The sequence below is a fragment of the Puma concolor genome, chromosome D1, assembly GCF_028749965.1.
Source record: "Puma concolor isolate L17-30 chromosome D1, mPumCon1.1.hap2, whole genome shotgun sequence".
In the NCBI taxonomy this organism is placed as follows: Eukaryota; Metazoa; Chordata; class Mammalia; order Carnivora; family Felidae; genus Puma; species Puma concolor.
Window position 1 is genome coordinate 43,895,866 of NC_141676.1, and position 13,453 is coordinate 43,909,318.

At 46.5% G+C, this 13,453-nt stretch overlaps 1 long non-coding RNA gene across 2 annotated transcripts in view; it reads left to right on the top strand.

Moving 5' to 3' along the window:
- The first annotated feature begins 2,551 nt into the window (after nucleotides 1-2,551).
- The window catches only part of LOC147576626 (uncharacterized), a 46,556-nt gene continuing 35,654 nt past the window's right edge, over nucleotides 2,552-13,453 (top strand). The window contains exons 1-2 of one of the 2 annotated variants that reach the window (XR_015240979.1): nucleotides 2,552-2,845; nucleotides 8,767-8,969. This is a non-coding gene — a long non-coding RNA (uncharacterized LOC147576626). Of the gene's footprint in view, nucleotides 2,846-6,632; nucleotides 7,699-8,766; nucleotides 8,970-13,453 lie in introns of those variants that run through there. The other variant, XR_015240980.1, reaches the window with a different exon arrangement.

A 13,453-nucleotide genomic window follows, 5' to 3' on the forward strand; every position in this document is an offset into this window, starting at 1 on the left:
GGCTGGGTCTTCCAGGCCCAGACTGTGTGTTGCAAATGTTCCTCCTGGACCGCTAGGATGCAGGTGGACAGGGCCTTGAGTTGATAGAACCAAGATACTTCCAGATGCCATTCTGGCTTCTTCTTTCTGATCAAAACTAACAGCAACAGACCTTATAATGAACCAGACACTGGGCTAAGCACATGCCATAGATGATCTCATTTAATCCTTGCAACAAGTCTATGGGGTAGATACCTCTTGTCTCCATTGTACAGTTAAAACACATGAAGTTTAGGGAAGGAAAAGAACAGATTTGCACTCCAAGTATTCTTTTGTTTGTGTAGGTTTTGTCCCAAGAGACCCTTCAAATTCAATTTCAATTTCACAAGCTGGTAAATTCGTGGGAGGTTTCCCCCTAACCTGTGCCTTGAAAGGAGCTAATGGAATTAGTTATCTGCAGGCATCAGGCCACCCTGGGCTTCCTTGGCTTTTGGACCCAAGAGCTGTCATCTTGCTTGTCCACAAAGAAGCTGCATTTGTTCCTTCCAAGTCATAGCAGCATAAATCAAAGCTCTGATCAGAAGCAATGATGTACAAAAAGAAAACAGAGACAGAATAAGATCAGTCATCAGATTAGAGGGCTTGTCTATGATGGGAAGGAAGTAAACATTTGTTGAATAAACACAAGTATTGAATGAATAGAAGAATTTACTCAAGTCTATATGAGTCTGAAGGGTTTACTATATATGTGTAGGCATGTGAATTATTGGTCAAATGCTGGTTTTTGACAAGCTGCAAGAGAAATCAAGAGAAAAGGCTGACATCAAAGCAGCATTTGGTTTGAACTGTCCCTTTGATTGCACTTATTTATTTATTCATCAATTTTATTGGCTTTTTAAGTACTGTCTAAGTCTGCTCAGGCTGCTGTAACAAGCATTATTTCTCCTAGTTCTAGGGGCAGGAAAGTCCAAGATAAAAGTGCTGGATAATTCAGCTCATGATGAGGACTCTCTTTTTGGTTCTCAGATGGCTACCTTTTTGCTATGTCCACACATGGAAGAAAGGGGGAGAGAGAGAGAGAGAGCACATGAGCCCTCTCTGGTCTTTACTTATAAGGGCACTAATTCTATCATGGGGACTCCACCCTCATGACCTCATCTACAGCTAATTGCCTCTCAAAAGCCCCATCTCCACATACCATCTCATTGGGAGTTAAGGCTTAACATGAATTTGAGGAGGACACAATTCAGTCCATCACAAGTACCCATTCTGTGCCCAACACAGTTCTAGATAATGAAATAGGTCAGTGAATAAAACAGATAGAAATCTCTGCACTCAGGAACTCGTGTGTGTGTGTGTGTGTGTGTGTGTGTGTGTGTGCGTGTGTGTGTGTGCACGCACGCGTGCAGGGGGAAGAGGGGCGATGATACAATTGGCATAATAAGATATTTTAGGAAATGAAACTGTCAAGAGAAAACAGAAATAGAGCCATGAGGGGCACCTGGGTAGCTCAGTTGGTTGAGCGTCAGACTTCGCCTCAGGTCATGAACTTGTGGCTCTGTATCAGGCTCTGTGCTGACAGCTCAGACCTGGGACCTGCTTCAGATTCTGTGTCTCCCTCTCTTCTCTCTCTGCCCCTCCCCTGTTCGCTCTCTCTCTCTCTCTCAAAATTAAATAAATGTAAAGGAAGGAAGGAAGGAAGGAAGGAAGGAAGGAAGGAAGGAAGGAAGGAAGGGAAGGAAGAAAAGAAAAGAAAAAAGAAAAGAAAAGGAAAGGAAAGGAAAGGAAAGGAAAGGAAAGGAAAGGAAAGAAAGAGAAGAAAAGAAAGAGAAAGAAAGAAATAGAGCCATGAGTAAGGGAGTTGGTGTGGGCTGTTCTGTATTTAAAAGCCTCATTGGGGAGGGCTCATTGAGAAGGTGACATTAGAGCAGAGAGTTTAGGGAGTAGAGAGTGTGTACCACACAGATATCTGGAGGAAATGTGTCCCAGGCAGAGGGGCCAGTTGTGATAAAGCAGTACGTATGGTGAGGGTCTGCCTGGTGTGTTTCAGTAAGGATGCCAGCATGGCCGTGGGGTGAGCGGCCAGGATTAAGAGAACAGTCCAAAAGGTAACAAGAGGCAGGATCACATATGCTTCATTGGTGTTTCCACTGAGTGAACCGGAGCTCATGGAGGGTTTTGTAAGAGGAGTGACGTGATCTGATGTTTTAGAAGGATCCTTCTGGCTGATGCATTGAGACAGATGGTAGGGAGTGTACACGACGTGGGCACCACTGTTCACCCTGCAGCTGCTCCCCAGTCAGAGAGGAAGGCCCCACTCATTGATGCTGCAAATGTTTGGACTCTCGTGGGATTCTGGGCTCTCCTCCAGGCTTGGGGGCTCTAGGCCCATACTGCATCTGTGGGGATGGTGTGTCCTGCTCCCCGCCTTCTGGAGGAGATCAGATCCCACCCTGTGGAGGCAAGATTGCATGGTTTGCTCTCATCCTCTATAGACTCAGATGCTGGCCTTGCTTCAGAAGCAAACAGATCCTTCTGCTGGGTCCTCACTGCCTTTATCACAGTTGTCTTTATACTAAAGTATACTTTGTGCTGAAATGACTGGCTTTTTTTGTCTGCTTTTCAAACTGACTCTGCAGAAATGGAAACTTCCTCATTTTTATTTTAATCTCAAGCACCAGCGGAATGTCTAATACAAGTAGGGATTTGTCATATGTTTAAGAACTAAAAGAATGAATGAACAGAGACTGTCTTAGTCTTCTCAAGTTGCTATAAGAAAATACCATAGACTGGGAAGCTTAAACAACAGAAATTTATACCTTGAAGTTCTGGAGGCTCAGAAGTCCAAGATCAAGGTGCCAGGAAGGTGAGTTTCATTCTGATGCCTCTGCTCCTGCCTTGTAGGTGGTGCCATCTGGCTGTGTGCTCGCATGACCTCTCCTTTGTGTGCTGAGGAAAGAGCAAGCTCTCTGGTGTCTTCTTATAAGGGCTCTAATCCCATCACTAAGGCCTCACCCTCATGACCTCATCTAATCCTAATGATCTCCCCAAAGTCCCATCTCAAATATCATCACATTGGAGGTTAAGGCTTCAACAGATGAATTTAGGGAGGACACAACTCAGTCCACAGCAGAGCCAATGGTTGGACATTATAGAAAATTTCAGCCAATTAAAAAAAAAAAAGATTTAACAGAGCTGTCCAACAATGTCCCATCACTGGGAAGTCAAGCAAGGCTAGATTAACAGCTTGGCAGGGCTACTAAAGACAATCCAGTGAGAGTGGAATAAGATCTGGAACACCATTCATTAATGATGATCTTGTGTAAGTTCCATTTGAAGGATGCAGTAAAAACTATAACATTTCATCTGTGTATTCAGAGGAGAGCCTCAGGGATTTGGAATATCCCATTTGATAGTAGAGTTTGGGGGTAATACTAATCCCACCTCTCTTCATCCTGTAGGTCAGACCATTTAAGAGAGTAGCTAGAGTCAGAAAGATGGAGCTTATTGGAGAAAATTGCTTGGATCTTTATCCAAACTGGCTCCCTAATTCCTCCGGCTCTGGACTGAACCTTTCCCTCTAGTTCTGGGTAGAGGTGGATGGACTATCACAGACCTTCCAAGTAGACTTCCACAACAGAACTCAAAAAAGGGAGAGCTACACATGCCGGTATCCTTATTCCCCATCTCATCTACTCCTTGAGGAGCACCTAGGGGCTGGACAAGGGCCCTGCTTTTCCCTCTTTGGAATAAAGTGGGAATTTGTTCCCCTCAATGAAAAGCTGGGGATGAGGAAGGAGAAATCAGTGTACTGCCCCCAAGCTGTGTGAATGCAACTAGATAGCAAATCAGGCCCTATAACGGGGGACCTTTGCTGGCATTCCTTGCCCTGAGGTGTCTGGATCCTGTGAAGGGTTAAAAGCAAGAGCTGTGGTTCTGTCTGATGGGGAGGCAGAACTCTCCTCCAATTGAAGCTTTTACTTGAAGACACAATAAAAGACGCTGACATGCTGCGTAAGCATTGTTCCTGGCTGTAGTTATTCCAATTATTTTTTATGTTTTCTCCGCAAATGAGGAACATATCAGACACTAACTCAAACACGGAGATACCTATTTATGCTTCAGAACAAACAGTTTAAGGGCATTATATACAGATGTCTAAATATTTAGAAAGTGTCTGTTTATGGGAGCAAAATGAAAAGTACCTGTTTTCATTTGAAGGATTTTATGTGACATTTGCATGTAAAAAAAAAAAAGGCAGGCCCCGTGGCAAAAGGGTGTTAGTGAGAAGTGTGTGCACAGGCATGGAGTTGGCAGGGAGGGGGAGGAGGAGGAGATGTGGGCTGGGGCTGCCCTCAGCTGCCACTGACCCTGCACTGACCCACAGTCGGAGAGAACTGGCACCAATGCGGGGGCCATGCTTCTCTTTGGGGGTGTTGTAAATAAATGCCTTGAAGACACCGGCGTGTTTCAATGACCTAACTCACAACATCCTCTGTTTATTACACACTCATTTTAGCCCCAAAGGGACATTTAAAGAAAAATAGGATTCTGATTGCTTTGGAAGAGTGTAGTCAACTGGGGGATTGTTCGATTACTTGGCGGTGCTCTGGGTGCTCCCAAACCTGAGGTATCGTGACAGCTGAGATGCAAAAGCTACGAGTTTGACACTTTATCTCACTTGAAGGCAGGTTGCAGACAAATTTGAAAGGACAATATGATATGTGAAGATACGTATGGTTTTGTTAGGTAGTGAGGTCACTGTTTGCTGAGGTAGTCTAAAACAAGATGACCTCTTGTCAGAGGTATTTTAGGGGGTTAGCCAGATGGCCATGTACCTCCGGCCCTTTTCAGTCCTCGGGACTCTGAGACTGTGTGATTCAGAGGAGTTCAGGAGGAGCTGTCCCTGATTCTATCTCTGTCCCGGGGACGTCCTCAGCACCTGACTGGATCTGGGTGTGGTGGAGAGAGCCGCAGCTGTCTCTTGAGTAAATGAGAAGTGCTCTCTGTGCTGGGTGTGCCTCAGTGCCCCCCCAGAGCCCTTGAGGGTCCCAGATGTAGAGGTTTACACTCCCTGCAAAGGGATCTTTCTCTTGCTCGACTAAGGGAATGGTCTCAGACTTCTCTCCCCTTCTCCAAATGGGGTGGGATCTTGTATCACGTGTTCTTAGCAGAACCAGAATTTGCTGCAGGGTCCTGTGAGGACGGAGACCAGAAGCCCAGGGGCAGGGCAGGATTTCTGGGCATTCTGTTTGTCTGACCCCTCAGCGAGGCAGAGCTGCTCCCGGGGCGTTAGAGAACAATGTCCAAGTGCTGAGTTCCATCAAAGCCTCATTCAGCCCCCTCCCCTCAACCATCACAGCACAGAGGTTTAGGGAAAGGCAAAGGGCATAGCTGAACCAGATGAGGGGCTAAAAAGGCAGAGGTAAAATGCCCAGTGCTACTAGAACCCTTTGTAGTCATGACTGAGAGTTGCTCCCTAAAGACACAATATGAACAACTGGGGTACATTCTTGGGGGTTCTGCCAGTGAGGGCAGGACCAAGGATGAGAGAACCTACACTCACCAGGTGGGGACATCCCTCACCATCTGCCCAAGCCTTGTGCCAGAAGGGACAGGCCAAAACAGGGGAAGCAAGAAAAGAGTTGGAGGTTGGGCATTGGGGGTGGTGTGGTGGAGAAAGAGAGCTTAGGCCGAGATGGAGATTGCAAGGATCAGCAAGAGGAACTAGTCAGAGAGAGTGGAGAGAAAGAAAGAGACAAAAATGAGATTTCCGTCTCAAATCTCAAGTGCTATGTTCCCTCTACTTCCCTTGTCCTAATGGAGGTGAGCTCTGAGGCTGAGCATTCATCTTTTGATGTATGTGTTTGACATTTTTTCAGTTGCATGTACAAGACAGGCGCTGTCTGTATTCTAGAACGAAGTCCCTGTCCTCAAAGAGCCGGGTGTTCAGTGGTGCCTGAACCTGCCAGACCATAGTGGGGATTTTATACTCAACTTGTCAAAGCCAGAGGTGGCTGGCATCTGGGAGCAGGCCCCTGAGACCAGCTGGGGATCAGGAGCAGGACTGCGGTAACTGGAGAGGATACTGGCAAACTCCTTAGAGGAGCTGGTTTCCTCCTTAGACGAAACAGGGGAGTGGAGAGGCCACCAGAACCTGGGAGCAAACAGGCCAGACTGGTACTGATAACATCTAGCAAAAAGGCCTAGCTCAAAACCTGAGTTTTGTGGAGGGGGCCTTGGCTGTGGGAGGCGTGAGGGGGGAGCCCAGAATCTGGGTGGTAACACAGAGCACCTCCCAGGTCAGCCAGTGGAGAGGCAAGTCGGGAAAAACAGTGGAGTCCCGAACTCAGTGCCGGGGAAGTGACTCACAGACGAGGCCAATAAACAGGGTGAATCAACACTAAGCCCCATTGGACTAGGTTCTGAAGATGCTTAAGGACTTCCTGTCTTCCTGGTCAGATTTGGCTTGGGGCTGGGGCTGGGGCAGGGCCAGGCCAGCAGGTGGGAGCAGGCTGAGCCCTAACTGTGAGTCACTTCGGCCTTTTCCTCTCTTAGCCAGGAAACTGGACACATACGTTGTCGGCTGCTGTTCGTAGGGAGATTGACATTTCCTTGTGCTTGTCCTCACACCCAGACAGGGATAAAAGGGACAGCCTCTGCCTTGGAAGAGACACGAGCTCATGGCTTGCACAGGACTCTTAAACAGCCAATTGCTATCCACTGTGGCAAGGGCCCTAGATGGATCTGGCTGGATTTGCTCACACAGAGGGAGAGGCACATAAATCTGCAGTGGAGTAGATACCTGACCAATGCTCATTGAACAAATTAACAATTTATTATTAGTATCACTACTATCATCTTTATTTAGTTATTTGTATTTTGATTTTTTTGGTGGAGGGAAGAATGGATTAAGAAGGGCATCATAAAATAGGAGAAATTTGATCCTTGCCTTAAATGATGAGTTGGTGAAGAAGATGGGTCCAAGCAGAGGTCCTAACACAGGGGGCTTGGGAAGCAGGGAGTCATTCAGTGTGGTTGGAGGGAGATGAGGCTTAAAGAAGGAGAGTGACGGCAGATGGAGCAAAATCCTGAAGACCGTATTAGTCAGCTTTGACCAGGTAACAAACAAGCACATAAAAAATGAGCACTGGTTTCGTGCACATGTATTTTCAGGTCGCTGGGTTGGCCCTGCTTCAGGCTTGGGGGGAAGTTCAGGTGTGCTTCCACATATCTCCCTGTGGGTCCGTGCCAGAGGGTAGCAGCTCTTGAGAGCGCATTCACGGGGAAGGTCAGAAGTTTTCAGAGGAGCAAGTAGAAACACAGGATGCTTCTCAAAACCTAGGCTCGGGAACTGGAAACTGTCACTTTTACCAAGGCAGGTCATGTGGCCATGCCCCAAGAGAATGAGGAAAATAGGTGGGGTGAGGATAATGAGTTAATAGTTGGTGAACAATCCTCTAACCTGCCATATAATATAATGTAATTTTGTTTTGATTTGGGAGAAAATGGGGGGGCTGTTGCTAGTCCTTTTTTCAGATAGGATAATTTTAATAGGAGTGTCCAGGAACATTTGCCATAATGCACAGGGACACTTTGTTTGTGCGTGGATGTAGTTAAGACACTCTACTTTGTTTACATATCAGAGTTTCTGCAGGGCAGGGGCTGCGATTCACTTATCTCTCTAACTTCAGCACCCAGTGTGGCACCCAGCACAGAGTAAGTGCTCATAGTATTTGCTGAATAGACAAATGGTCTCTCCCTGTCATCAATGTGTGGTTAAAATTTAATAGGAAATGCACATTTCTCTGCCCCCATTGACAGTTCAAGGTAAGGGTGGGATGGTGAGTGAAGAGCAGGTATGACCCGCTCAGAGGTGGGAAGAAAATTGCTAAGCAGGGAAATCAACAATGGCAGGAGGTGGGTGGCCCAAACCCCAGCTGCTATAGTCAAAGGACTGTTTGATAATGACAGCCAAGAAGGTCTTCTAAATAATGGACTTCTTCCAAGTAACTGTCAACTTGAAAGATACAGATTTCTAATGATAATGGCTAACATATATTGAATGCCTCTTATGTGCCTGACACAATCTTAATACATTTTCTATTTCATTTGATTCGGTCCTCCCTTGGACCACAGTTATTAATAGGGGGCATCACTGAAGGTAACAATAGTTTGTTCATGTCGTGCTGGAGTTGCATTTTCACATGCTGAGTCCATGGCAAATGAGGACAAAAATGCCATGTAAATACAACTGAGTGGTGTAAGCACAGCTGATAAAGTCAGCAAATAATGAAGGCAAAGTAAGGTTGAACAAGTGCAGATGAAAGACTGAGAACGCACTGCAAATACTTCAGCTCTCAAACAAAAACACGACCAGGTCGGTGGACAGCAGACGGCAAAGATTCTGTCTCAGTCACTTTTTATTCAGAAGTCCATCCATGTTCCAGCAAGGAGACACGTGGGTCCCACGACCCCCCCCCCCACCCCCCGCAGCTGCACTATGTCTGATCTTCAGACCCTGGAGGGCAGTGATGTGGTTGTCTAATTCTGATGCCCCACAGCATACTACTGTAATGGATACATAGTGCATGTCTAGGATCTGAACTCTGGGCCTTCATGGGACCCAGAGGCTTAAGAGAATCCATAAACCTCTGAACTAAGTTTCTGCAGACAATGTAGACAGCCTCTTCCTGGCCCCTGTGGTAGACATCTCAGTGATAGAAGCACCTACCACCATAAGGAGGCTTAGGTTAACTACTTTTCTGTTCTCTCTTTCAATATCAGAACACAGTGTTTCCTCCAGCCCTGTCCCTGCTCCTCACTTCCGGCCCCAGGAAGCAGCCAGATGACAAGAGGCCACTGGGTAAACGTCTCTTGTTCTCTGAAGAATGTTAGACTGTGAGGATGTACCTCTGAGGTTTTGGGAGGACGAAATGAAGAAGTACAATGGCTGGACAGCATAAGCACTCAGTCCATCGCCGGAAAGGGTATGTGTTTCTCCTAATTATCAGGAATACAAAAAATGATACAAAGTATTTTTAAACCGTTCTCCTTAAGTTTTCTTCCAGTTCATCTACCAAGTTCACCTTGAGTGGACCCTTCCCCCTCCCCCTTTGTCTCTCTTCCTCCTTCTTTATCATCCTGTCTCAGAAGGGTCTGGGCTTTATCTACTGTGCTCCAATCTGCAAGTTTTCTGTTCTGAGCTGTTCCCTCTTCAGTCTAAGTTGGAAAAGCCTACTTATTTTTAAATGAGAACACCAAGGGGATCTATTAGACTATACCAGGTAGCTCATACTTTGAATGAGGAAAATGAAGGGCAAGCAGGCTCAAGCAGGAAGCAAGAGAGGACTGGTACAGCCAAAGAACGGTTGGCTTAGAACCATGCTGGAGTCATTGTCTCAAAACAATGAAGTTGACTCTTCCCAACACTTCCGCCAGGTTGCAGCCTGGGGATGCTCCCTGCTGCCACTGGAGGTGATCTCTGAAGGCAAGCCCTTTTTCCTTTTTCATTTCCTACTTTTCGGAGAAGTTTCTATGAGGCTAAAAAACTTTTAAAATAGGGATCATCTGGTTAGCAATATCTTGATGTATTAAAATACGAAAAATACAGACACACCACAGAATCCAACTCTCTCCTAGAGGGAGATGTGGGAGGTGGTAGGAAGCAGGAGAAAAGGGATGAAGAGAGTAGAGTACTTGGTTCTCCTCCTTGCATAGAGCATCTGTCACATAGCAGGGGGCCGATACCTAAATCTCTCTGTCTTTGCAGCCTCTGCTGAATGACTTCCCTGAGGGATATTTGCCCTGTGGGTTTTAAGCTTTGACCACACTGATCCTTCCTTGGCAGATGAGGCTGGTTGCATTAAGCAAGTTGAGGACAGCCTTGCATTTACGATGTCTTTGCTCCTTGGAGCTGAATATTAAGAAATACCACGGGGGGAGGAAATCAGGCTACACCAAAGAGAGCAAGATGGAAATTGCTCCCTGACTGTTGTGATGTTGAAGTTGCTGCAAAAGCCCAGTACCCCAGTCCCAGCATTGCCCCTGATTCCTTTTTCCATTCACTCACTACATGGATTTCAATATCTATGTGCAAGATACCCTGAAAAGTCCAGGAAAGGGAAATAAGACACATGGCCCTCTAGTGGGAGAGCCAAGGGGGTAAGTCATCCATGACTGTGGGAGTTATTACAGCAGAGGCAGCCCCAGAGCATGGTGCACGCACAAAGAAAAGGGTGTGTGATTTGGGACAGTCTTCAGAGAAGAAGTGCCATTGAGCCCAGTGTAAAAACAAATGTCCACATTCAATAGTGTGACAAAAGTATGAACTGTTTTCTGGGTAGAAAGAAGGGCATTTAGAAGGGCATGGAGGAATGAAAATGTCATATTTGGGGAACTCTAAGAATTTCTATTTGGCTTAGGTGCGTGGTTTCCACATTGGAGGCGTAACAGGGGATGAGACTTGAGAGAAAAACAGGCAGAGTCGCTCTCCAATGTGGGGCAAATCATGCACCACTTAGGACTTTGAGTAAGTTCATTTATATCATGAGACTAGAGTTTCTGTTCTCCCTAATTCATAGGGCTTAGCTTTAGAATTACAGAGGAGAACAGGAGGGGGAGTTCAAGGTCATCTAGTGTAGAGATTTTTGAGGTGTCTTCGCAGCACTTCCACTGGGACGGGGGTCAGCTGCCTCAGGAAGGGGTCCTCAAGTTTGGCCACATAGGGAGAGACCCTATGTCCAGCTTTGGTCAGGGCAGCTGTGCTTTGCTTTGAGTATTGGGCTTCCAGCTATGAATCGAAGGGGAAAAGGTGAGGTTCTGCTGCTAGCAGGTGAAGTTCGAAAATCACTGGGCTAGTGCAAGCCTCCTACAAGGAAATTGACTTGTGGGATCCAGTGAGACAATCAGACTGGGTTTCACAGCACCAAAGCCACATTCCCACAAGGATTTTCTTAGGCAGGCTCCAGCCAACAAAATCTTCCACAACACTTAAAAGACAAAACATCAAAGTGGAAAAACAAATGCTAATGCCCCCAGCCTGCTGCCCCCCTGCTGGGCCCAAGAGGTTCAAAGCTTACAGACCAGGGAGGGAAAGCCCAGCCCCTCCTATCACCTGGGCTCCCTGCTGCTTTTCTGACCAGCAGCCCTGCCCCTCCTTCCACGTGGCTTTCCAGACCCACTTGGGTCTCCTGACACCCTTGGACAAGAGAGGGTCCCAGAGGACCCTGTCTCCTGAATGTCCCCCTACCACAGAGAGGTGTGTGCCTGGGGTTAACAGCGGTGGACAGATAACGCTTCCCTCTGTTCAAAACATGTTTACAAGGTGTAGGCAGAGAGAAAGCCTGACAGTACACACACTTGAAACTGCTGAAGAATTTTGTTAAGTGCTCTGTGTGTTTTTGGGCAACCCACTCCAGTTTTCTGGGTCTCGGCTTTCCGCTTTTGGAAATGAGCAGCTGGCGGAGTTATTTCCAAGGTCCTTATCGGCTGACGCATGCAGCTCAGCCCTGTTCTTTTCTCTTCTCTTAAGGCATTCTTTGCAGAGAGTTTTCCCACAAGGAAAGTGCTTCAGAGGCGAAAATATGTCAGGTATGTGTTCCCTGTGGTTATTTTAGGACAGTTTGGAGAAACAGGGATTGTGAAAGATGGAAAGGGGAAGAGGAAGAAGAAATCCCATGCCAAGTGTGGCGGGAATCCCCCGCTCCATTTCAAGAGTGGAAAGGACCCCTGTGTGGGCTCCGAGCCCCTTACAGAAACCATGGGAGCCCAGAGATGGCTTGATCTGTTCAGGGTCTTGATTTACCCAGGCTGGCCCTGGTAATGCCACTGGACCACCGTGAAATTCGAGTTGCGATGCATCTCAAGATTAAGTGGCAATGAGTACAGAGTGAAAATTAGTGAGAGGCCACCATCTATGTGCCTTGGGCTTTTGTAATTCCTGCTTTGACCGTTCTTTTAATGCTCATAAAAATTCAGGCCAGTCACTTTTACGCTCTTATTTTAAAAAGCCTCCTCCAGGCAGGGCTGATGTATACTGGTCCGCACAGATAATGCCAAATGGGTTGTTTACATCTGATTTTTGATCTGATGATCAGTGCAATTCTGTGCAATACCAGATGATTACATATTTTGAATCCCTCCCAAACCTCCTTGAGCAGGAGAGTAGCAGACAGAAACCCTCAGGAAGACTTCTCTTACTACTCTAAAACTTACTTACCGCCTACTACGTGTCGGATCTTTCCAGATGACTGTAGTTCCTAGACATCAGGTCCTCTACAGCATGGTGCTGTCAGGAAGGAACTATGATTCCCCTGTATTATCAAATCCTAGAAAGGGCTCAGTTAGAAAAAAAGGCTATAGAACTAGCCCTGACCAAATCCCAAAGTTCCTTCTGCTGGACTAATTCCCTCTCCCCGCTGACTTCTGGGCGGAGCCCACGTGGGCTGTATTCCACAAATTGTTTGCAAGTCCCTGAAAGGGAAGGGACTGGCAACAGCAGGGAACCAAGTCCTCCTAACCTTGGTTTATCCCTTTTAAAAAAAAATTTCTTAAATGTTTTATTTATTTTTGAGAGACAGAGACAGAGTGCAAGCAGGGGAGAGGCAGAGAACAGGGGAGACAGAATCCAAGGAGGCTCCAGGCTCTGAGCTGTCGGCGCAGAGCCTGACACGGCGGGGCTCGAACCCATGAACCGTCAGATCAAGACCTGAGCTGAAGTCAGATGCTCAACTAACTGAGCCACAAGGGCTCCCCTATCTTTTCTTTACTCATCTTTGGGGGAAGAGGTTACCTTCCCTTTGAAGTTTTGTTTTCAGATCTTTTTTTTTTTTTTTTTTTTAGAATTTCCTCCAATCTCTTTTGTTGCCTCTACCGCTATTTGTACGTCAGCCGTTACAGTCCCCATAACCCTTCTCTATATTACTCTCTTTAAAATGTCTGCTCCAGGGGCGCCTGGGTGGCTCGGTCGGTTAAGCATCTGACTTCGGCTCAGGTCATGATCTCGCGGTCCGTGAGTTCGAGCCCCGCGTCGGGCTCTGTGCTGACAGCTCAGAGCCTGGAGCCTGTTTCTGATTCTGTGTCTCCCTCTCTCTCTGCCCCTCCCCTGTTCACGCTCTGTCTCTCTCTGTCTCAAAAATAAATAAACGTTAAAAAAAATTTTTTTAAAAAATGTCTGCTCCAACCAGACTGGATCTCCTCTAAGAAGGGACCAAGTCTTATTTGTCTCTGCCTTCCCAGTGCCTAAGAGTGCCTAGCACATAACAGGCTTTGTAAATACTTGTAAAATAAAAAACAGAATAACTGAATAATAATTAAAAAAAGAATAAATAAACAAGCCCATCCCCAGTCCCTGCTCCATGAAGGTATTACCAAGTTATGTTGCCTGCCTGGCTTCTGGTAGCATTTGTCTTCCAGATCCCTGTGGTAGGTGATAATTCATTAGAATTAGAATTAGCTGGAGTGTCAGAAAACT